The sequence below is a fragment of the Saccopteryx bilineata genome, chromosome 1 (assembly GCF_036850765.1).
Source record: "Saccopteryx bilineata isolate mSacBil1 chromosome 1, mSacBil1_pri_phased_curated, whole genome shotgun sequence".
Taxonomy (NCBI): domain Eukaryota; kingdom Metazoa; phylum Chordata; class Mammalia; order Chiroptera; family Emballonuridae; genus Saccopteryx; species Saccopteryx bilineata.
Genome location: NC_089490.1, coordinates 407853075 through 407876316, shown reverse-complemented (window position 1 = coordinate 407876316; position 23242 = coordinate 407853075).

Sequence of the window (23242 nt, the reverse complement as noted above, 5' to 3'; positions counted from 1 at the left end):
CCACAAAGACTAGCCAGCCCCAGACATCAACAGTGCCGGGCAGGGCGCCTGAGGTCGGGCAGAGAGGCTGGGGGCACCCAGTCTGGGAGGCTTGGGGGGGCGCACCATCCACACACAGCCTTGCAGTCCGGGCAGTTAGGGCTCCGTGGAGGGGTCAGTGCGGTGGCAGACAAGGGTTCCTGTCCTCGTTTCACAGGTCCAGGGACTAAGTCCTGCCAGGCCTGCAGCCTCGGTGGCCGGCCAGGCCTGCAGTCTCGGTGGCCAGCCAGGCCTGCAGCCTTGGTGGCCGGGCCAGCAGCACAGCTCAGGGGCTGAATCCTACTTACTTTGTCAAACAATACTTCACAAGTGCAGAGAAATTCCACCTTCCTAAATCATGTTCCCGCTCTGTCCTCCCGAAAATGCAGGAGAAAAGGTGCTCCCCCCAGTTTGCAGGAAACGGGCGGGCAGCACAGACCAGACCGTTGCCCACCCGATACCTACTTCCACTGCTCTCCACCACCTCCCCAGAGCCCGGGCTCCTGACCTTATCCTGCGGACCTTCTGAACTGCCTAGGAGCAAGGCCCTTTGGGGATCTCTAAGGGTTATCACTCTACTAATTGAAAAAATTCCCCCACTGAGGCCTCAGGGCCTTTTCACGGTTTGGGGAGAGGTGGGACTCAGAGTGTCAGAGCCCGGTGGCAGAGGAGGCCCTTGAGCTGCCTTTGCTGTGTGTGAGGAGCAGGATTCGTCCGGGATGGAGCAGGAGTCTCCTTGTGCCCCCCACCCCCACCCCCGCACCCGCTTGGGCTCACAGCACGCTCCCTGCTCCAGTCATTGCTTCCTTTCTGTGGATAAAGGAGCTATAAGTCAGAAAGGTGCCCAGGACCCCAGATCCCACGACCAGCTAGCAGCAGGGCTGAGATGTGTTCTAAACCAGGGCTCTGACCCTAGCTAGCCTGCCCCTTAAGGCCTGGCCACCGCAATGGGGTTCATGTCTGACTGTCCTGCTGGGTGGCTGCTCTTTGGATACAGGGCTGGGTGTGTGCGTGACAACAGGTGGGGTGTCGGGAGCCGATCCACTAGTGCTGGCTAACAAGGTCACAGCAGAAGAAGATCCACAACTGCTGGTTGACAAAGTCACAGCAGAAGAAGACCTATGGCTGCTGGTTAATAAAGTCACCGCAGTGAAGACTAACAGCTGCGGGTTGACAAAGTCACCGCAAAGGAAAGGCACAACGATACTTCCCCCTTTTGACCTTTTTGAATTAATCTGGCCTTATATCCCCCTTTTCTGGGTGTGTGCTATCATTTATGGCACAGGGATAATAGTACTGTGCTTTCCCTGTAGACTCGTAGTAATTTCTTTGGAAATGAGACAGAGGGTGTGAGTTCCACAGAAAAGCCTGTAAGCCCCTTGAACTGGGCTCATAGACATAAGAGGCTGGCTATGATATCCCTCGTAAAGGGTTAAGTTTGTAGGAGAATTTCTTCTTATTAATCATGTTAGAAAGAATAGATTGTGCCTTATGAATAGGTAGGAAACAGTAACTATACACAGAGCACCTTTCGGCCTTCACTTAATTCATCACTTTTCCTCCCTAGCCTTTTCATGTGGTAGAGTAAAGAAACTTTCCATTCTTCTTGCATACCTGACCTGCAGGTGGTGGAACACTCTGAGAAAAATAAAGTTAGAACTTAACTAGTGTATGAATATAGTAATAAATAAAATTTGACTAGACAATAGAATCCTAGACAAGGTAGAGTTATTAATCAGTACTGACCTTTTGGAAGTTTGTATCAATATTGTTATTGCTGTTCAAGTTATTGTATAATTGTACTTTGAATAACTTACAGTTTATAGAAATGAATTAACTGTTACCTAGAAAATGTAACCATAGTGAAACAAAAACAATGACTAATCAATGTATTCTGAATACCATGTGATTGTAACTTATTGTGTGTGCATAAAAGGAAAGCTAGACCAGCATTTAGCAGAGATGCCTGGCAGTAAATGCTAACTGGAGAATAAAGAGAAAGAAAAGACTTCAGCTCTCTCACTCGATTCATGCCGACGCCGTCTCTTCCTGTGGGACCCCTGGATCCTTTCCCCCAGGGCTGGACCCCGGCATTTGGCGCCTGAACAGGGACCCACAGGTAAGCCCCCCTCGTTGTCTCGGGATGGCTAGGACTCCACTCAGGGTGCTGCAGACCCCCCTGTAAGGAAGACGGGGTGAGGATAGGTGGAGGATTTCAGAACTTAAGATTTTGAGAAGTCATGGGCCATACTGAGTCTAAAGAAAGAAGACTCTTTATAGAAGTCATTAAGTATACACTTTCCCTAAAAGAAGTTAGTGTTTCCCCTCAACAAGTAGCTCGTTTTCTGCATTTCATACAATAATGTTTTCCATGGTTTCCAGATGAGGGAACGCTTAGTCTTGAGACATGGGCTAAGGTTGGAGAAAATCTAAAACTTTACTATGAGCTACATGGATCTGAAAGGGTCCCAGTTGATACATTTGCTTTATGGAGCTTGATAAAAGATGCCTTAGATCCAGAACATGAGATGCATAAATTTTCTAAGGCAACTGCTCCTCCAAAAGAAGAGACTCTGTTAATTAGAAATAGAAGGCAGTCTCAAGATAGTACAGATTATGGAATGGCCTCTTTAAAATTAAGTAAACACCAGGATGTTAGTGAAGATCATTTATCTCCATCTGATGAGGCTGAATTAGAAGATGAGGCAGCTAAATATAATAGGGATAATGAGGATTGGAATTCAAAAACAGTCTTGCCCATATTATATCCCCCCAAGACTGACAAAAAGGATAAAAATAAGGTTATTGGAATGTCTTTGCCTCTACCAATACAATCATTAAATGTTAATGAAAAGAAAAAATCATCAGGGTTAACAGGGTTGCAGAAGGCAATTCAAGCTTCTTGCGACCAAGGGGAAACTGATTTGGCATTGTGTTTTCCTGTGGCTGTGGCTGGTGAATTTGATGATGAGGAGGTTCCTACATGGGAGCCGCTTCCTTATAAATTATTGAAAGAGTTGAAAATGGCTTGCAGTCAATATGGACCCACCTCTCCTTATACTATGTCCTTGGTGGAAACAGTTTCTCATAATTGGATAACTCTTTATGATTGGAAACAAGTCGCTAAAGCTTGTTTATCTGGAGAAAATTACCTGCTTTGGAATGCAAAATATGAGAAGCAAGCCTCTTGTGGGGGTTGAAATGGAGGGATTTCGGCTGCCGGTTGTAGCAGCTATTAGAATTTAAGAATGATTAGAAACTGAGATGAGTTTTAAAGTTGTGTTATTATCTGATTTTCTTTAGTAAATAGAGGACTTAAGAGTTTGGAAAAATTACAGTTTTTTCTGTTCTCCTCTTTCTCTTAACTCATTTTATTTCTTTCCTGTTCTATGCCTGAAAAGAGGGCAAAGGGAGCACCTGTTTGGATGTGGTTAAACAGAATCTCATAAACGGCCATTCTCGAAACTTTTTGAGAGAGAGTTCTGTTTGGTTTCTATCCAATATGTTCCAATCAGAATAGCCCTGTGTAAAGATCAAGCAGGCCATATTCTAATCTCTAAAAACCCGGGTTTCTCTCTAATTTGTCTGATTTGTCTACTTTGTCTGATTCTTGTTTGTGTTTGGTCTTTGTTTAATGTTGTCTAAATGTGATTTTTTTAAGTATTTGCATGCAAAAATTGAATATGCCGGCTCTAATATTATAAAAATATCATCCCTACAAATTTATAATTTTAATTGAAACAAGTAAAGCACGCTCATTTAAATTTAAATAGTATAAAATATGAATCCTAAAGACTTGTTAATTTTGACTAAACTGCTTCAAGCTTCAGGCTGCTTGCTGCCACTGCAGAGCATGAAGCAGAGTAGATTTACCCAACAAAGGTGTAGATTTTTTTTAATATAGAAAAATAATAAAAGTCACACTAGAATTTTCCAGCTTTAACGTGTTCTTTAAATTGCCTGTTAATTAATGGAGTAGAAATGTTTTTATGAATATAGGAAACTCGTATACTGGAACTCCTGCAAATCTTCTTTATCATGCTTCTTACTTTAAAAAATTTCTTTTAAATGCTAATATACAGGATTATTCAACAGCTGAGAGACTCTGGAATCCTATAGGAGATGTTGAACCTGTTTCTCCTGCAAACTTTTACCCTCTTTTGTTTAATCCAGCTAATAATGCTGTTTTGTCTTTTTCCAAATAGCTCCAGATATATGGGAAAGATTTATATAGGCGAATAAGAACCCTCAAACCTCTCAACAAAATCTGAGCAAGAGTGAAAAGAAAGGTCATTTGAGCTAAAGCCTGCCTTTAAAAGGTTTTGTAACACCTTTAACATTTCACATATTACTGGCATCCCTTACAATTCACAGAGATAAGGTATAGTAGAAAGGACTCATCAGACCCTGAAAATGCAAATTCAAAAACTACGGAAGGTGAGTTAAAATATAAGTTCCCCACATCAGCTTTTAAATCATGCTTTCTTTGTTATTAACAATCTTAATTCAGACTATCAAGGCCACACTCGCATGCTGAGACACTGGAATCTGGATCTGGATAAGCCTAACCCAATGGCAAAATGGAAGGATTTATTGACAGGTCAATGGAAGGGACCAGATGTAATTCTAACTCAGGGGAGAGGGTATGCTTGTATATTTCCACAGGACGCTGACTAGCCTCTTTGGATCCCAGACCGGCTGATTCGCCATGTCTCACCAGAGGCCTCCGCTACCACTGCTGCCCCCTCCCAGCCAGAAGGAGACTCCTGTGCCACCCGCATCACCAGTGACTTTCCAGCAAAGGCCATCAAGGAACTCTCTGTATAATCCTGTTACTCGAGTGATGCAGCGACTGTCACTACAGGAAGCTAGACGACCTCCCTATCATGGTCAACGGATGGCTCACTCTACTCAAACTGTCAACCCACCAACCTGGGACCAGTTGAAGGCATTGTCTGAGAGGACTGATTTAATATGTCATCAACAAAATATACATCGTAACTCTGTTAATATGTTTATTGCTATGCTCGCTGTACTTTCAGTTCAGGTACTTAATGTTGAGGCTACTGGACAAAACAAATCTTATTGGGCTTATATTCCAAATCCACCATTAGTTAAGCCTGTTACTTGGGGAGGAGATGATATACCTGTGTTTAATAATCATACTAAGTTTTTGGGAGGATCATCTAGTTCTTTTATTATGCATAAAACTGATTCAAATTTCTCATTTCGTGGAAAAACAGATAATGTACCTATAAGTTTTATGTTTAATAATACAAGATTTCTGAATGTTTTCCTACTACACTTAAGACTATTTTAACTGACTCTTCTAAAAGTAATAAACCTGGACACACTAGAAGAGACTTATGGTCTCTCACAATTTTAATGCCTGGAGGCCCTGACACCCATGAGTATAATTCTGTTATGTTGCCTCCTAAGGGATTTCACCCATGTAAACTTTATCCTCCAAAAAGGGCAACTCAAGAGCCTTACTGGTGGTCTGTGGAGAATAGATTTGGTTTTCCCCCATGGCAAGAATGTGCATATTACAATTATATGAATTATACTGCATATGCTGTTAATTTCACTGTACAAGATTGGTCTAGTCCTTATTTTGAATATGATTATAGAAAATTAGTGCAGGAAATAAGAGATGATTACAGTTGGTCAGATAAATATAATCCTTTAAATAAAATCATCACACGATGACAGTCTACTGGATGGATACCTGCACAGCTGACTTATCAGGATGAATCAACCACAGGTATCAAACAAAGCTTTGGCAGCTAATTGCAGCTGCTGCACCAGCATATATGGTTAGGCCTCACCCTTATCCCGTTCAGGATATTTTTGTTCAGGCTTGTGTACAGGCTCCTCATGTGCTCTTGATTGTTACTATGAACAGTAATTTTTCTGTTAGCAATTATAATTCTATGTTTAGCATTTCCTGCTCTCGCTGTGTTTTAACAAACTGTCTATCTTATGACACCAAAGCTCAAGTCATGTTTATTTTGCAGCAGCCACCTTATGTAATGTTACCTGTTAGTTTGTCTCAGCCTTGGTATGATGACCCAGGGTTGCATGCACTACAGGCTGTTTCTGAAGCGCTTGCTCACTATCGAGGAAAGCGATTTATTGCAGAATTAATTTTAGGAATTACTGCTCTTATTGCTATTATAGGATCTGTAGCTGCTTCCACCACTGCTTTAGCTCAATCAGTTCACACTGCAAATCATGTATATAGTTTATCTTGTAATATATCTCTTGCCTTAGCAGTACAGGAGACTATAGATAGAAAGTTAGAAATGAAAGTGAATGCTTTAGAGGAGGCTTTTATTCACATAAGTAATGAGCTGTTAGCTATGAAGGCTAGGATGACTCTTAGATGCCATACAGGATTCAGGTGGATATGTGTGACTCCTTTAGAATACAATCAGTCTATCATAGCATGGAATAATATACAGAATCATTTGTTAGGTGTATAGAATAATAGTGATGTTAGTTTAGATTTGAGGGAATTACATCAGCAGATACAAAACTTAGGACATTCAGGCTCTTTAGTTTCTGCCTCAGAGGTACCTGATCAATTTGTTGAAAACATTAAAAGTATGTTTTCTATGCATGGCCTGACCTCTTTGGCTACTGATATAGGCATAATAATAGCTGTGGTAATTATCACTCTTCTTGTCTTTCCAGTCATGTTCCAACTCTTAAACAATGGTCTCAGGGAAACAGCGGTGAAAATACAAAAGCTTTATTTAAATAATAAAAAAGGGGGAGGTGTCGGGAGCTGATCCACTAGTGCTGGCTAACAAAGTCACAGCAGAAGAAGATCCACAACTGCTGGTTGACAAAGTCACAGCAGAAGAAGACCTATGGCTGCTGGTTAATAAAGTCACCGCAGTGAAGACTAACAGCTGCGGGTTGACAAAGTCACCGCAAAGGAAAGGCACAACGATACTTCCCCCTTTTGACCTTTTTGAATTAATCTGGCCTTATATCCCCCTTTTCTGGGTGTGTGCTATCATTTATGGCACAGGGATAATAGTACTGTGCTTTCCCTGTAGACTCGTAGTAATTTCTTTGGAAATGAGACAGAGGGTGTGAGTTCCACAGAAAAGCCTGTAAGCCCCTTGAACTGGGCTCATAGACATAAGAGGCTGGCTATGATATCCCTCGTAAAGGGTTAAGTTTGTAGGAGAATTTCTTCTTATTAATCATGTTAGAAAGAATAGATTGTGCCTTATGAATAGGTAGGAAACAGTAACTATACACAGAGCACCTTTCGGCCTTCACTTAATTCATCACTTTTCCTCCCTAGCCTTTTCATGTGGTAGAGTAAAGAAACTTTCCATTCTTCTTGCATACCTGACCTGCAGGTGGTGGAACACTCTGAGAAAAATAAAGTTAGAACTTAACTAGTGTATGAATATAGTAATAAATAAAATTTGACTAGACAATAGAATCCTAGACAAGGTAGAGTTATTAATCAGTACTGACCTTTTGGAAGTTTGTATCAATATTGTTATTGCTGTTCAAGTTATTGTATAACTGTACTTTGAATAACTTACAGTTTATAGAAATGAATTAACTGTTACCTAGAAAATGTAACCATAGTGAAACAAAAACAATAACTAATCAATGTATTCTGAATACCATGTGATTGTAACTTATTGTGTGTGCATAAAAGGAAAGCTAGACCAGCATTTAGAAGAGATGCCTGGCAGTAAATGCTAACTGGAGAATAAAGAGAAAGAAAAGAATTCGGCTCTCTCACTCGATTTGTGCCAACGCCGTCTCTTCCTGTGGGACCCCTGGATCCTTTCCCCCGGGGCTGGACCCTGGCAGTGGGGTTTTGAGTTAAATTGCTGCTGCTCTGCATCCTGGCTGTGTCACCTGGGCCATGACTTAGCTTCTCTGAGCCTCCTTCTGCTCCTCTGTAAAGGGGGCTGGAATCTATTTCTGTCCATGCCTGCACATGGCAAGTGCTCCAGTGTACGCAGTGCCTCAGCAGTCCCGAAGGGCAGGGTGGGTCAGGAAGGGGGGTGGGTTAAGCCAGAGTTGTTTCAGGCCAGGGAGAGACTGGAGACAGGACCCAGGCAGGACCCAGGCTGCAGGCCAACTCCAGGGAGTCCTGCCAAGGAGGGTGGGAACTCAACCTCACCCTGTCCTGTGCTATCCAGTGACCTGTGAGTCAGAACCATCCTGGGCCAGAGGGAAGTGGTTTGAGCAGGTTGGGACCGCAGGGCAGAAGGGGACCCATACTGTGGGACAGCTGTCACCTGCCTCAGGTGTCATCCAAAGAAGACTTGAGGCTTGGGTACCGTGTTCTCTTGCTGGGCACCTGGAAGACATTGCCCAGCGCTCCACCTGTGGACGAGGCCAGTGGCTGGTTCTGCACTGTGTGCCTGGTGGGCATATACAGGTCTATGAAATCACAGTGCACACATTATCTGTGTAGAGGGTAGTTTTTGTTTTTTTTTCCTGAAGCTGGAAGCGGGGAGGCAGTCAGACAGACTCCCGCATGTGCCCGATAGGGATCCACCCAGCACGCCCACCAGGGGGTGATGCTCTGCCCATCCGGGGTGTCGCTCTGTTGCGACCAGAGCCATTCTAGCGCCTGAGGCAGAGGCCACAGAGCCATCCCCAGCGCCCGGGCCAACTCTGCTCCAATGGAGCCTTGGCTGTGGGAGGAGAAGAGAGAGACAGAGAGGAAGGAGAGGGGAAGGGGTGGAGAAGCAGATGGGCGCTTCTCCTGGGTGCCCTGGCCGGGAATCGAACGCGGAACTCCTGCACGCCAGACCGACGCTCTACCACTGAGCCAACTGGCCAGGGCTGAGGGTAGTTTTTTCATTTTGACTTTTCACAATGAAATTTTCCAAAATGAAATTCCAAGTTGAGTTCTACAGCGAGAGCCGAAGGTGTGTGGTGCCCTGCAGAAGCTTGAGATCAGCCACAGTGGGGTCTAACCCCCCTGGAACCCTGCAGTGGTGAGCACTGCAAACCAAGCATTTCCCCAGGAGCTGGATGGGAGCATTCAGCAGCACACACTGAGTTCTGGGAACCGCCCTGCACCTACTGCAGGAATCAAAGGAGGGCAAAAAACGCCCAGACAACTTGATGAAGGAAGTCGGACTTATTAAAGCCGGCACAGCACATGGGACTTGTAGCTCCAAAACACGGGCTCCCCGAAGTTGACAGGTTACATCCCTTTACAGTATCTAAGCAATGAGCATGTGATTTCCTGGTTTAAGGTTTCCCGGGCTCAAGGAGAGGGGAGGGAAAGTTCTGCGGGGCCAGCAAGGGGGAAGGAGTTTCCAGGTCACTGGCCATAGTTACACAGACCCTGCTGTTCTTGTTTTGTATTGTAACTATGGGACGTAGTTAATGTATCACTGGCTCCCTTCTCTTGTCCTCTTCCTCTCTTCCTTCTCGGGGAAGTGGGGGCCTGCCCCTCCTTCCTCACACTCACCTCTCCTCAGGGCTTCCCAGCCTCCCCTACAGGGCTGCTTCCTGGGTCTACCGGAAAAAAAACACCTCTGAAGACGGCAGGTCTCGAGAGAGCCGTCTGGGCACATCTCAAGCCACAAGGCCAGGAGGAACCTTGATTCAGAATATCCCTGCACATCCTCTGACCACACCTCCTGACCTAGTGCCTTGGAGGACACCATAACTCGGTTGTCAAGGGTGTCCTGAGTGGCAGCCATGGAACCCAGCCTAGGAGCCACCTTGCGCTGGAACGGTCCTGAGGAAGCTCCCATTCCTTACAGCTAGCAGCTCCTCCTTACCATCTTGGAAAGTGCACATCCCCCTTTCTGCATCATGAGAGGGATATGGGACCCCCACTGCAGTCTCAGAGCTCCGCCACATCCTCACATACAGACCTGGCCTCTGTCTACTTTTCCTCTGGTTCCTTCCACTGCAGGAGCAAACAGCCCTTGCTCACCCCAGGGCCTTTGCACAGCCCTCTCCCCTGGCCAGGTCCCTGGGGGCTGGGCTGTCATCCACCTCTCTTCCTAGAGGTTCCTGGGCACTCCCTCCCCTCTCATCACAGTTTATAGGGCACTCTTCACGGGCTTCCTGGCCTTATAAATTCTGAAATTATCCCGTTTACCTCTTGGTTTGTCTGTTCCTTGCTGCATTTTAAGCTCCATGAGAACAGAGCCTGGTCCTTCTTGCCAGTTGTCCCCAAATGTTGGGAGGATTTACCCGACCTCCTCTTCCTGAAGGAGGGAGGGCTTAGAGAGAGCTAACTGCCTCTGTGCCCCCAGCACCTCTGCACCCCACTCTGCCCTCGGTTGACTGTTCAAACAAGGAACAACCCTTGGGGGACGACCAGCAGCACTGAAGGACTCTGGGGAAACTTAGCAGTCCCTTCCTGCATTCCCTGGCTCTGACCCCAGGACAGCAGGGGCTTGTCCAGCCACCGGTTTCGCCCGCCATCTGTGCAGGTCATCAACAGGTGCGCGGGGCCAACAGCCACAGGTTACATCAAGAAAGAGCCCTTACATTCGGTCCAGGGACTCCACTCCCGCCCCTAGTTCAAGAGCGTCCTAATTTGGGCTTTGGTCCGAGCAGAAGTGCAATGGGGATCGATCAGGGTCAGAACGCGGATGAAGTCAGAACTGTCCGGGGTGGAGGACGGAAGGCGGCGACCTCGGAACAGCTCCTGTGCGTGGAGCCCACGCCTCGCTCTCCTCTCCCAGCGCCCACACCGTCCGTGCCGTCGCAGTTCCCCGGGCGGCCACCAGGTGGCGACGCAGGCCGGGAGGGGCGTCGCGAGGCTGCCCGGCTCCTCCGCAAACGTGGGTGCCCGCCCTGCGGGGTGCGCGTCTGACCCCGGGGCGGCCCAGGGACCTGACTGTCCCGTAACTCGTGCGCTGTGTTGGGAGGGGGCGATGCGTCCCCCAACGCGACCCGGAGATGTGCACGTGGCTGCGTAGGGACAGTCCCAGAGTCCGAGGGCGATGGGAGGGCTCCGGGCGGAAGGAAGGGGCGGAGCATCGAAGGGAAAAGACTGCGGCCCGGGTGGGGGGAGGGGCGGGGTGCGAGGGTGGTCACAGCCCAACCTCCCTGCCTTCCCCCGGGGTTGTTTTCTGTTTCCCCGAAATCACGGGTGCTGGGTGGGGGTGGGCCTGGGGCGGAAGCGGTGAGGACGGGGCCACAAGTGGGGAGTGGGGGGTGGGGGGCGCGCTGGCTCAGAGGCCACGAGGGCGGAGGGTGAGCGGGTCTCTGCGTGACTGCAGCTGTGAAAGCCGGAGAGACAAAGCGGGTGGGTGCGCTCACCGACCCTGTTTAGAAGGAGGGGGCAGGGCGAGGGAACGTGTCCTCTGCCGAGCCTGTGACCCCAGCAGGGACGGGATCCAGCCCCAAAGAGCGGCCACAGGTGGCCCCGGACATTCCCCTGAGGTTTGAGCCTGGGGGACTGTGCCCCAATCTCCTGAGAAGGAAGCGCCTTCCACAAATTTGCCTGCACCTAACGCCCCTTGGCCTGCCTGGCCAGTGTAAAGCCACCAGCTGCAGCCACCATCACAGCCGCCTGGCCCTTACAGGTTCGCATTAGATTCGGACAGACGGTAATGAAACAACGGAGCCAAGAACTGGTGGGCCATCATCTTTAATCCTAGCTTGCACCCGGCGGGCAAGTAAAAACACACACTGGGCTCCAAAACCCACTCACATTCAGTGCTCACAGAGCTACTGACTTATCCGAGTTTCCTAGAATCAAAGGTTTCTAGCTCACCAGACTTTATTCACCTTTGTTCCCCATCTCCTTCCTTCTCCCTGCACAAACTCTGCACTAACTGGCTTCACCTTCAGCACTCCGCCATCTTGGCTGCTCCTCTTGGCCTCCTCCACGTGGCCTTTCTCTGCTCTCATCTCTAATGCTAATCTCAGGAACCAAGAGAGAGCAAGCTCCCGGGAGGTCTGCGCACTTCATAGTGCAGAAATCCAAACCTTTAATCCAATATACAAACAAGGAAGTCTGATACAAAGTCACTCATCTGAGGCATAATGGGATTCCTCATGAGAGTGCACCACCCCACATCAAAAAGGGTGGGAAAGGCATAGTCCCAACACCAAGCCCCAGGCTACAAAGATCCTGCCTGCCCACAGCCCACCCCCAACACACATTAATATAATCATGCCCATCCCAAGCAAGAAGGGCAACCAAGGCCTGACCTGTGGTGGCGCAATGGATAAAGTGTCGACCTGGAAATGGTTCGAAACCCTGGGCTTGCCTGGTCAAGGCACATATGGGAGTTGATACTTCCAGCTCCTCCCCCTTTCTCTCTCTGTCTCTCCTCTCTCTCTCTCTCTCTCTCTCTGTCTCTCCCTCTCCTCTCTAAAATGAATAATATATATATATATAGTGAGCATAATATATTTTATCTGCCCAACAGCCGGATACAGGGAGACCCCAGATCTGCTGATGAAGTGAGAATTCAAGGTGGGGGGACCCTGATCCCAAGACCAGGGTCCAGCTGGAGAGGAACCAGGACAGTCCGGTGGCTAACCCAACCCTTTCGCCTTGTGATAAGGTGCCACGGAACTGTAAAACTCAGCATCAGCAACGCCATTTTGGAGAGGAAGAGTCGGGCCTCTTACCCCCTCCTTTCTGTGGGGAAAGGAAAGAGAAGAATGCGGGAGCTTCCTGGCTTACAAGGGCAGCTGGGTCATCTAGTCATAGTTAGCTGTGAATTCTCTGAAAGGGTGCCTGGGGCCACTTGCCACACAGAGCAAAGAAGATAGAACTTACCTGAAAACCTTAGAAAACAATGTTTATGTACCTTCATCAAGAATTCCTGCCTGACCAGGCGGTGGCACAGTGGATAGAGCGTCGGACTGGGATGCGGAAGACCCCGGTTCAAGACCCCGAGGTCGCCAGCTTGAGCACGAGCTCATCTGGGTTGAGCAAAAAAAAGCTCGCCTGACCTGTGGTGGCGCAGTGGATAAAGCGTAAACCCGGAAATGCTGAGGTCACCGGTTCGAAACCCTGAGCTTGCCTGGTCAAGGCACATATGGGAGTTGATGCTTCCAGCTCCTCCCCCTTTTCTCTCTCTATCTCTCTCCTCTCTCTCTCTCTTTCTGTCTCTCCCTCTCCTCTCTAAAATGAATAAATAAAAAATTTTTAAAAATAAAAATTTTAAAAAATTAAAAAAAAAAAAAAAAAAGCTCACCAGCTCGGACCCAAGGTCGCTGAGCAAGGGGTCACTCGGTCTGCTGAAGGCCCACGGTCAAGGCACATATGAGAAAGCAATCAATGAACAACTAAGGTGTTGCAACGAAAAACTGATGATTGATGCTTCTCATCTCTCTCCGTTCCTGTCTGTCTGTCTGTCCCTATCTATCCCTCTCTGACTCTCTCTGTCCCTGTAAAAAAAAAAAAAAAAAGCCTGTACTCAGACTCACCCTAAAGTCATGAGAGTAACTATACCTCATTACCCACCCCAACCAGTACTTGATTTTGATTTTTAATATATATATATATATATTTGTATTTTTCTGAAGCTGGAAATGGGGAGAGACAGTCAGACAGACTCCCGCATGTGCCCGACCGGGATCCACCCGGCATGCCCACCAGGGACGCTGCTCTGCCCCTCCGGGGCGTCGCTCTGCCACGACCAGAGCCACTCTAGCACCTGGGGCAGAGGCCAAGGAGCCATCCCCAGCGCCCAGGCCATCTTTGCTCCAATGGAGCCTTGGCTGTGGGAGGGGAAGAGAGAGACAGAGAGGAAGGGGGGGGGGTGGAGAAGCAGATGGGCGCTTCTCCTATGTGCCCTGGCTGGGAATCGAACCCGGGTCCCCCACACGCCAGGCCGACGCTCTACCACTGAGCCAACCGGCCAGGGCCCAGTACTTGATTTTGTATAGAAGCAGGCTCAGACCTGTATGAAGCCCTACATGATTTGGGATTGTGCCCCGTGTAGCTAGCTGGCTAATTAATAAACTCCTCAAAAATTCATCTGGACTTGGGGTCTTCGTGGATCTCGCTGGTTACATTACAACAGCCTCTGCTGACCAGCCTTGCAGCTGGGCCTGGTGAGGGCGGTTTGTCTGCTGCCCAGTGTAGTTACCACAGTGCCTTCCTTGGGGCAAAGGTCCTGCTCCTGTAGAGGAGTCAGGCTCCCTGGGCCCGGGCCACGCCCACAGCATACACCTGCATGATAGCTTAATAACAACATAGTATCCAAAGGCATTAATTGCTATTGCTTCTATGGTTTCCACAACGTTCCTCTCTTTTATCTCAAGGGATCACCTTGAAAGGAACAGAAATCTTAGGAGAATGTTTTACTGAGAAGAAAGCCCAGCAACCACCTTCAGTCACATAGACCTGTTTCAGTGACCCGCCTTCCAGTCACAAAACAATTCTCTTGGCAAAACATTCTTTTCTTGTTGGCCGTGTTCCCATCCAAGGTCATGCAATGGGTTATTCCACTACAGTAGCTGGTGGTGGAATCGCTGTGTTCTTTTTGTCTCTTGTCACCACCTTTGATTGAAAGCTCATCCTGTCTGGTATAAATAGTGCAACCCCGGGTTGCTTTTCCCGTTTCATGAGAGACCTCTCTCCCTCCCTTCACTTTCAGTCTGTCTCTCTATTCTAACGAGTCTGTTGTAGACAGCACCTGCAAGGGTCTTGTCTGGGTCCTCCCCAGATCCCTGTGGGTGGTGGCTGGGGTGCTGTTTCTATGACAAGGGCACTGTCCTTTGTCCCTCATCTGGGGTCTGTGTCTTCCAAATGTGTGCAGGCTCATTTGACAGCTTGCAAGGGGAGCGGAAACCCAGGCCCCTCAGCTCCCCAGGGAAGAACCCCCAGACTCTCTGAAAATAAACACGGGGGACTTTGCTACCCCAGCAGGCCCCCATCCCCAACCCAGCTGTTGGGCAGATAAAATATCTTATGCTCACTTTGTTAAAGATGGCGCTGCCCACGTGGAGGCCCGTCCGTCACCCAGGTGATTGCTTGGGATGGGTGTGATTATGTTCATGTGTGTTGGGGGAGGGCTTTTGCGCCAAAAGGTTTGAAAAGGGAGAGATCACATTGTTCGGGGGAAGAGTGATTACGTTCTAGGAGAAGCCCATGCTGCAGGAGAGCAGAGAAAGGCCACGTGGAGGGGAGGAGAGGCGGCCAAGATGGCGGAGTGCTGAAGGAGAAGCCAGTTTGTGCAGAGTTTGTGCAGAGAGAAGGAGATGGGGAACAGAGGTGAATAAGTCCAGTGAGCTAGAAACCTTTGATTCTAGGAAACTCGGATAAGTCAGTAGCTTTGTGAGCACTGAATGAGTGGGTTTTGGAGCCCAGTGTGCGTTTTTACTTGCCCGCCGGGTGCAAGCTAGGATGAAAGGTAATTAATGGCCCACCAGTTCTTGGCTCCATTGTTTCATTACCGACTGTCCAAATCAAATGTGAACCTGCATGGGCCAGGTGGCTGTGATGGTGGCCGTGGCTACTGGCTTTCCACCAGCCGTTGTTCTCTTAACCAATTCAACCTGATGCTGGGTTTGGGCACCCAGGCTGCCCCCTACTCGAAAGCATCACCCGTCAGGGCAGGGCAGGTCTCCCACACAGCAGCCCAGTGTGTGTCCTCCCAGGCTTGTGGGGGGGGCACTTTTGTTTCCTTCACACTCTGATGTGGGTAAGAAGAGGGTTCATTGCAGGCGCCATGCAATTTACAGCCCCACAGTGTGCAGCGAAGCCTAACCCAGGTTCCACGCTCGGTGGACAGCACCACAGAGAAGCTCAGACACTGAATGCAGTGACTCAGAATACCTAACTGTGAGGACAGGCCCCTGCCCAGTGTCCAGAGTCCCGGGAGAAGTCACCGCACAGTTCAAAAGACACACGGTGGCTGCATGGATAAGGAGACAAGACCCTCACAGGTGCTGTCTACAACAGACTCGTGAGGATAGAGAGACAGACTGAAAGTGAAGGGAGGGAGAGAGGTCTCTCATGAAACGGGAAAAGCAACCCGGGGTTGCACTATTTATACCAGACAGGATGAGCTTTCAATCAAAGGTGGTGACAAGGGACAAAAAGAACACAGCGATTCCACCACCAGCTACTGTAGTGGAATAACCCATTGCATGACCTTGGATGGGAACACGGCCAACAAGAAAAGAATGTTTTGCCAAGAGAATTGTTTTGTGACTGGAAGGCGGGTCACTGAAACAGGTCTATGTGACTGAAGGCAGTTGCTGGGCTTTCTTCTCAGTAAAACATTCTCATAAGATTTCTGTTTCTTTCAAGGTGATCCCTTGAGATAAAAGAGAGGAATGTTGTGGGAACCATAGAAGCAATAGCAATTAATGCCTTTTGATACTATGTTGTTATTAAGCTATCATGCAGATGTATTCCATGTATCTTTAAGTAAAAGTTACGCTTGATGCTATGCCAATTTCTCAGTAAACAAGCTTTTTGAAATCTTGTGAGTAAAAATAGGACACAGCGTGAACTCGGGGCCATTTGCCTGAGCGAGCGGTGGTCCTTTGCTAGTTCACGAATATTTCATCTGCTGATCTCTCTCTCTGCACCCCCGACTCACAACCACAGGCTACTTAGCTGAAGGATCCCCAAACACTAATCGGAAAAGAGATATGCACCCATACGTCCATTGCAGCAGCATTTACAGCAGCCAAGATAGGGAAGCAGCCCAGGTGTTCATCAGTAGATGAGTGGACAAATGTGGTGGTGCAGGTGGACAGGGGAATACTACTCAGCCCTAGAAAAGAGTGAAATCTTGCCATTTGTGACATATGGACCCAGAGGGTATTGTGCTGTGTGGCATAAGTCATCAAAGAAAGACAAGCACCGTAAGATTTCACTTAAATGTAGACTCTAAAGAAAAAATGAACAAAACAGACAGTTTCCAGAGGGGAGGGGGTTGAGGGGCTGGGTGATAGAGGGGAAGGGGTTAAAAAGCACAAATTGGCAGAGACAGAATACAGTGGGCCCCAGTCTATTGTGGGGGTGAGGTTCCACAACCCCCACAAAAGGCAAAACTCCGCCAAGTAGCGACCTGATATTTATTTTTATTAGTCATATATATTTTAAGGCTTTATAAACCCTCCCCACACTCTTATACACCTTTCCCACATTATTATTATTATTATTATTATTATTAACCTTTCCCACACTCATTTTGCTTATTTTACTGCAAAAATAATTAAAATAACAAATATATAAAAAATACCTATATACCACAAAATCCTACAATATAGCAAAAAAAAAAAAAAAATCCACGATAGAAAATTAGATCTATGCAATTTAAAAATCCGGAATACAGTGAACCACGATATGGCGAGGGACGACCGTGGTCACGGGACGTCAATCAAGTACAGCTTAGGGCAGGGGTCCCCAAACTACGGCCCGCGGGCTGCATGCGGCCCCCTGAGGCCATTTATCCGGCCCCCACCGCACTTCCAGAAGAGGCACCTCTTTCATTGGTGGTCAGTGAGAGGAGCATAGTTCCCATTGAAATACTGGTCAGTTTGTTGATTTAAATTTACTTGTTCTTTATTTTAAATATTGTATTTGTTCCTGTTTTGTTTTTTTTACTTTAAAATAAGATATGTGCAGTGTGAATTGGGATTTGTTCATAGTTTTTTTTATAGTCTGGCCCTCCAACGGTCTGAGGGACAGTGAACTGGCCCCCTGTGTAAAAAGTTTGGCTTAGGGGATAGTCAGTAACGTGATCACTCTGGGTGGTGTCCGACTGCACGAGTCCATCACTCAGTTACGGCTGTCAGGCAGGACAGAGCTGTCATGGTGGGAAAAGAGGAAGTGGAACGAGGTGGGGTATCTCACCCCTCAGTGAGAAAGTCAGCCGTGCTAGGCTGGGACAAAATAAGATAACCAGGTGTTACAACTACAGAAGAAGAAAAAAATACAAAGTGGAAGTGAAACCAGAAAGACAGAGCGGAGTGTGTGCTGCCTAGAGCCAACTCAGAGACAGAGAGTGAAGTTCTTGTTCTTTCCTCCTTTTCTAAAATTGAGAGGAGGGGAGGCAGAGAGACAGACTCCCGCCTGCGCCCAGACAGGGATCCGCCAAGCAAGCCCCCTACCAAGTGATGCTCTGTCCATCTGGGGCCGCAGCTCCATTGCTCAGCAGCTCAGCTACTTTAGCACCTGAAGTGGGGCCATGGAGCCATCCTCAGAGCTCAGGGGCCAACTTGCTTAAGCCCTTAGATCTGTGGCTGCGGGAGGAGAAGAGGGGGGGTGAGGTGTGGAGAAGCAGACGGTTGCGGCTCCTGTGTGCCCTGACCAAGAATCAAACCTGGGACTTCCACATGCCCAGCCGACACTTACCACTGAGCCAGCTAACCAGGGCTTAAAATTCTTAAATTCAAGTCCAAAAAGTTCACGTACTAGGAAGGACACCCATCCCAAACAAGGGAAACGGCAGGCTGCCAGGGAGAGCGGAGCTCAGTCCCTGTTTCTGATTAAGCGCCCACGTGACTTCGGGCTCCGCACTGGCCCGCTGCCAGGCTCCCAGGGGACGGGATGCAGATGGACCCGCCCTGGGGAGCTGCCCAGACAGGGCCCCGGCTTTGCAGCTTCCCTGGTTCCTGGCATTGGGTCCGACGAGCACACGCTCGAGGCTGTGTTTTGACCACCAGAAAAGGCTGTTTGTTTCACAGCCTCTTTCTCAAGGTCTTCTGTGGCTCTGCCTGGAGCGGAAGGGAGGGGCTGGGCCCCTCACCGCTTTCTGCCGGGTTTTCCCCCCTTGGTCTGTGGGTCTTGCAGCCTCCAGGGTTAAGGTAAATCAGCTGCCCTGAGCCTCTCCTTTGAAAAGACCCAGAGTGCCTGGACCTGTGGTGGTGCAGTGGATAGAGCACCAACCTGGAATGCTGAGGTCGCCAGTTTGAAACCCGGGCTTTCCCAGTCAAGAAACTTACGACAAGCAACCAGTAAACAACTAGAGTGAAGCAACTGCTTCTCATTTCCCTTCCCCACCCCTCTGTAAAATCAATAAATAAAATCTTTAAAATAAATAAATTAATTAAAAGACCCAGAGTTACTAAAATGAGTAAATTTTAACACCACCAGATCAACGCTTGCTATTTAGAAAACGGATCTCTCGCTTGACCAGGCGGTGGCGCAGTGGATAGAGCCTCAGACTGGGATGCAGAGGACCCAGGTTCAAGACCCCGAGGTCGCCAGCTTGAGCACAGGCTCATCTGGTTAGAGCAAAATGCCCACCAGCTTGAACCTAAGGTCGCTGGCTCCAGCAAGGGGTTATTCGGTCGGCTGAAGGCCCGCGGTCAAGGCACGTATGAGAAAGCAATCAATGAACAACTAAGGTATCAGAATGTGCAACGAAAAACTAATGATTGATGCTTCTTATCTCTCCGTTCCTGTCTGTCCCTGTCTATCCCTCTGACTCACTGTCTCTGTAAAAAAGAAAACGGATCTCTCTGCTTCTCAGAGATCTTCAGGCAAAATCCCAGGACTCCCCAGCAGTGGGCGCTAAGGGCACCCCAGGGAGAAGGGAGAGACAGGAGGAGTCACTCTGCTCACTTCAAATGACAGAACAGATTAAGCTGCTGCTCCCTCCCACAGAAAAACCTCCATGTGGAGGGACTGGGTGCCCTGAGATCCCTGTGCCCAGACCTCCCACAAATAGCTTGGTGAGGAAGGTGCCAGCCCTGTGCAACTGTCTGGATTGGCTGCAGAAAGTGTCACTACCACCCCCCCACACCAGTACCTTAATATGGTCACTCCCACCATCTCTCCTCCCAGGACCAGAGTGGAGGGAGCCTTTAAAGAAAAGAAAAAAAACACCCAAAACAGTCAACAGAATTCACAGGGGCACTGAATCCACACCAGGTGGGCCCATGACACTAAAAAGCTTGATCAATATCATTAAAGAGATGAGCACGCACCAGGAGCCAGATCACATTTGCAGGTTGTGCCCAAACCGCATGAAATCCTAGGCGCTGCCCAGGCAGGGACTCTGCCCAGGAGGGGAGCCGGAAGTCCAGGGCTGAGCTCAGGGCACAGATGGACTTGTAGATAAGCAGGCTGGGTTCTGATCAGGAAGCACACAGCAGATCGGAACCACAGTTTAAAAGAAGGCCTCCCGAAAAGAGTTCAAGTTGAGACGCAGCCTAACAGATGAACCCGCTTAGAGAGGAAAGGGCTCCCGGAGAGGCAGAGGATGGTCAGCCAGGAAACGGCAACCACTGGAGGAGGCAGAGCTGAGGTCTGAGCACGTGGGGGGGGGGTGCCTTTACTGAGGGGTCCTGCCCGCCCTTATCTCATGTGAGAACTGGACAGAAGCATGCATGCCTCTTTGCACATTCGACCTGGACTGCTCACTGTTGAGACAGCAGTGAGCACTGAGGGGAGGGGAGGCAGCACGGAGCCTGCAGGGTTAGGTAGGCCCCCCAGGGGCCGTAGGGAGCCATGGTTTTCCATGTAGATACAGACAGGAACAGAAATACACACCTGGGGGGGGAGCATACCTGCATATATGTCCCATCCCCCTCTGTGGAGGGGCCGGGAGGCTTCCATAGCCCAGGGCAAGGAGCCCTTCATGGCCCGGGGCTCGGTCCCTAAGACCTTCTGCCAAAAAGAGACCAGGGGTCCAGGGAGAAATGGCTGGAATGAGCCTGGAGGCGCTTGTGGTCCCAGAAGGTAAGGAATAAATAGCCCAACAGACAAAGAACACCGGACAGGGCTGCTGGAAGAACACGGCAGCCATGCTGCAGGGACTCCTGACAGTCACATCAGAAACACCTGGGGCAGCAGCCCCATGAGCGTGCTGGGCAGTTAGCCAGAGAGGGGAATCAACATCCTCCCTGATCTAAATCAGTAGCTGATTACACACACGTGGACAGAAGGGACAGCTCGTCGTCATGGTAGAACAGAACTGGTCAATGAGGGAGGGAAGAGGGAAACGGAACGTCACCACCAGGCCAGTGGCACCAGAATGATCCTTAGGAAGACCCACTGATGGGCTGAATTTGTGGGTCAAAATTCGGGGAGACACATGTTTTGCATAGTCTCGAGGTATCTGCATGTTGTACCAGGAAAACAGTGATGCTTCAGCCCACAGACACCTCCCTGCCCCGTGATTAGGGTCACATCCCAGTCCTGAAGGTCAATGTGGTGACATCCACCATAGGACATCATTTCTGCAACATTGTTGCCAAAAGTGAGTAACCTCAATCCATCCCCAGAACAAACCCAGGGCTCTTCTACAAAGTAACTGATGGCTACTGTCCAGTGTGCTGTCATCCGGAAACCAGGAAGGACTGGACGACGGACAGTAAGGGACAGGACACCAGGGAAAACGCTGGGGAGTTGAGTCACGTGCTCAGGGGTGACCCACTTCTGCATCGGGGTCAAGTCCTGGTCTGGGCCACGGTGCTGTGGGGAAGACAGCAACAGGAAATTCTGGGTGAGGGTCCCAGAAGTCCCTGGACCGTCTCGCAATTTCTTCCGAGGTCCCAGTTTGCTTCAGAATACAAAGCTAGAGAAAAACTGAGGTGGGGGTGTTGAAAAATACACGAAAGGGGACGGTGGCTGAGGACAGACTCTGGAGCCCGCCGGCCTTGGTGCCAAATCCCTGCTCTGCAGCTTCTCGGCGGTGCGAGGCGGGACCGGGGGCCAGCATCTCCGTGCCTCCATTTCCAGCTCTAAAACCTGGAACAGGCAGCGCCGGCCGGGCTGCGGGTGAGGCTGAGTCGGCTGGTTTGCGTGAGGCCTGTAGAGGAGTGCTGGGTGCACAGGGCCCGTCCTGGAATTTCCGGCTCCTGGATTTCTGGTCCTGGGATGACCGGAACTATAGATGGCGAGGGACCCCGCCCCAGGGCTGACTCGCGTGTGGCAGGGTCAGTGCTGATCCCGCCCAGGAGTCCCACCCGGGAGAACAGAGACGGGAAGTGCACACGAGCTCAGAGACCTGCTCTAGAACGGAAGGAAAGAGACGCAGCCGGAGCACAGGAAATACTTGAAGAATCAGAGGCGCAATTTCCCAGGGTTAGAGGCAGAAGGGCTTCGGATGGAAAGACCCAACGGGGCGGCCCACACACAGACCAGCCGCAGGGAAGTTTAGGAGTGCCTAGAAAGAGCTCCCAGAACAGATCACCCGCAAGGGAGACGAGTCCCGTGGTGCCCGACTTCTCACAAACCCTGCAAGCCCATCAGGTGGTGTTTCAAAGCCCTTGAAAGGAAACATCTAGTATTATCCAGCCGAGTTGTCGTTCAGATGTGAGTGGAAGACTCAGGATGTGTTCCTGCCGTATACTTGCTTTTCAGTAGAAACTGAAAGGCCCGAGAAGCCACCAAAGAGAAAGGGAACCACTGTCTTAGGAACAAACTCCTCCCACAGCAAGGGAGGAGCAGAGTTGCCTGGGTGAAGGCAGGGCTGCTGCAGGAAGGCCCAGCAGGTTCTGAGGCAGCCAGCCGGTGGCAGGGGCAGGAGGACAGGGGGAGGAAGTCCAGGAGCAGTGGGGTCTGGGGCCGGAGCCCTAGGGGAACACGCACGGGGGTCCCACGGGCTGGTCCTGAGAGTGAACCCACGCACCCCGGACCAGCTGGGCATTCACACCCCAGAGCACTGCTTGCCACAGAGGCTACGTTCAGGAATCCTTGTTGGATACATAAAAGAATACCACTCTTTATAAAAGTCATAAAAACAATTCATCCGTGAACAAATAAATGGGAAACAGGGAGTATAGCAAAGGTAACTATGAGAACTAGGACAGATTAAGGTTAATAAAGGAATTGTGACAATGAGTACGAGTTTAAGGACAGAGATCCAGCAGGAGATACAATAGGAGAAAACACCCAGAAATGGGGGGGCGTCTCAGTCTCGGGAAGAGGGTTTGGGGGAGTCAAGTGTTTCCAGAACACGGAGGGCCCCGTCTGGGGCGGTGTCACCGGCCAGCAACCACCTGAGCGCCCCCGGCACCCAAAGTCACAAGAACCCGAGGCTGAGGGTCCGTAGGAGAAACAGGCAACAGAAACTCAGGGCACAGGCATTTCCAGGCAACCAAGGAGCTGCGCTGAGAGCCTGTCACAGACACACCGTGAACTTCCACAGTGCAGCCGGGAAGGGGTGCCTAGGGGGCACGGCAGCCGCACCGGGCCTGGCACAGCGGACGGAATGTGGGCTTGGAGTGCAGAGCTAGCCCGTTCGGTACCCCGGGCTTGCCCGGTCAAGGCGCAGACGGGAAGCAACAAGGACTTGATGTGTCTGGCTCCTCCCTACCACTTTCT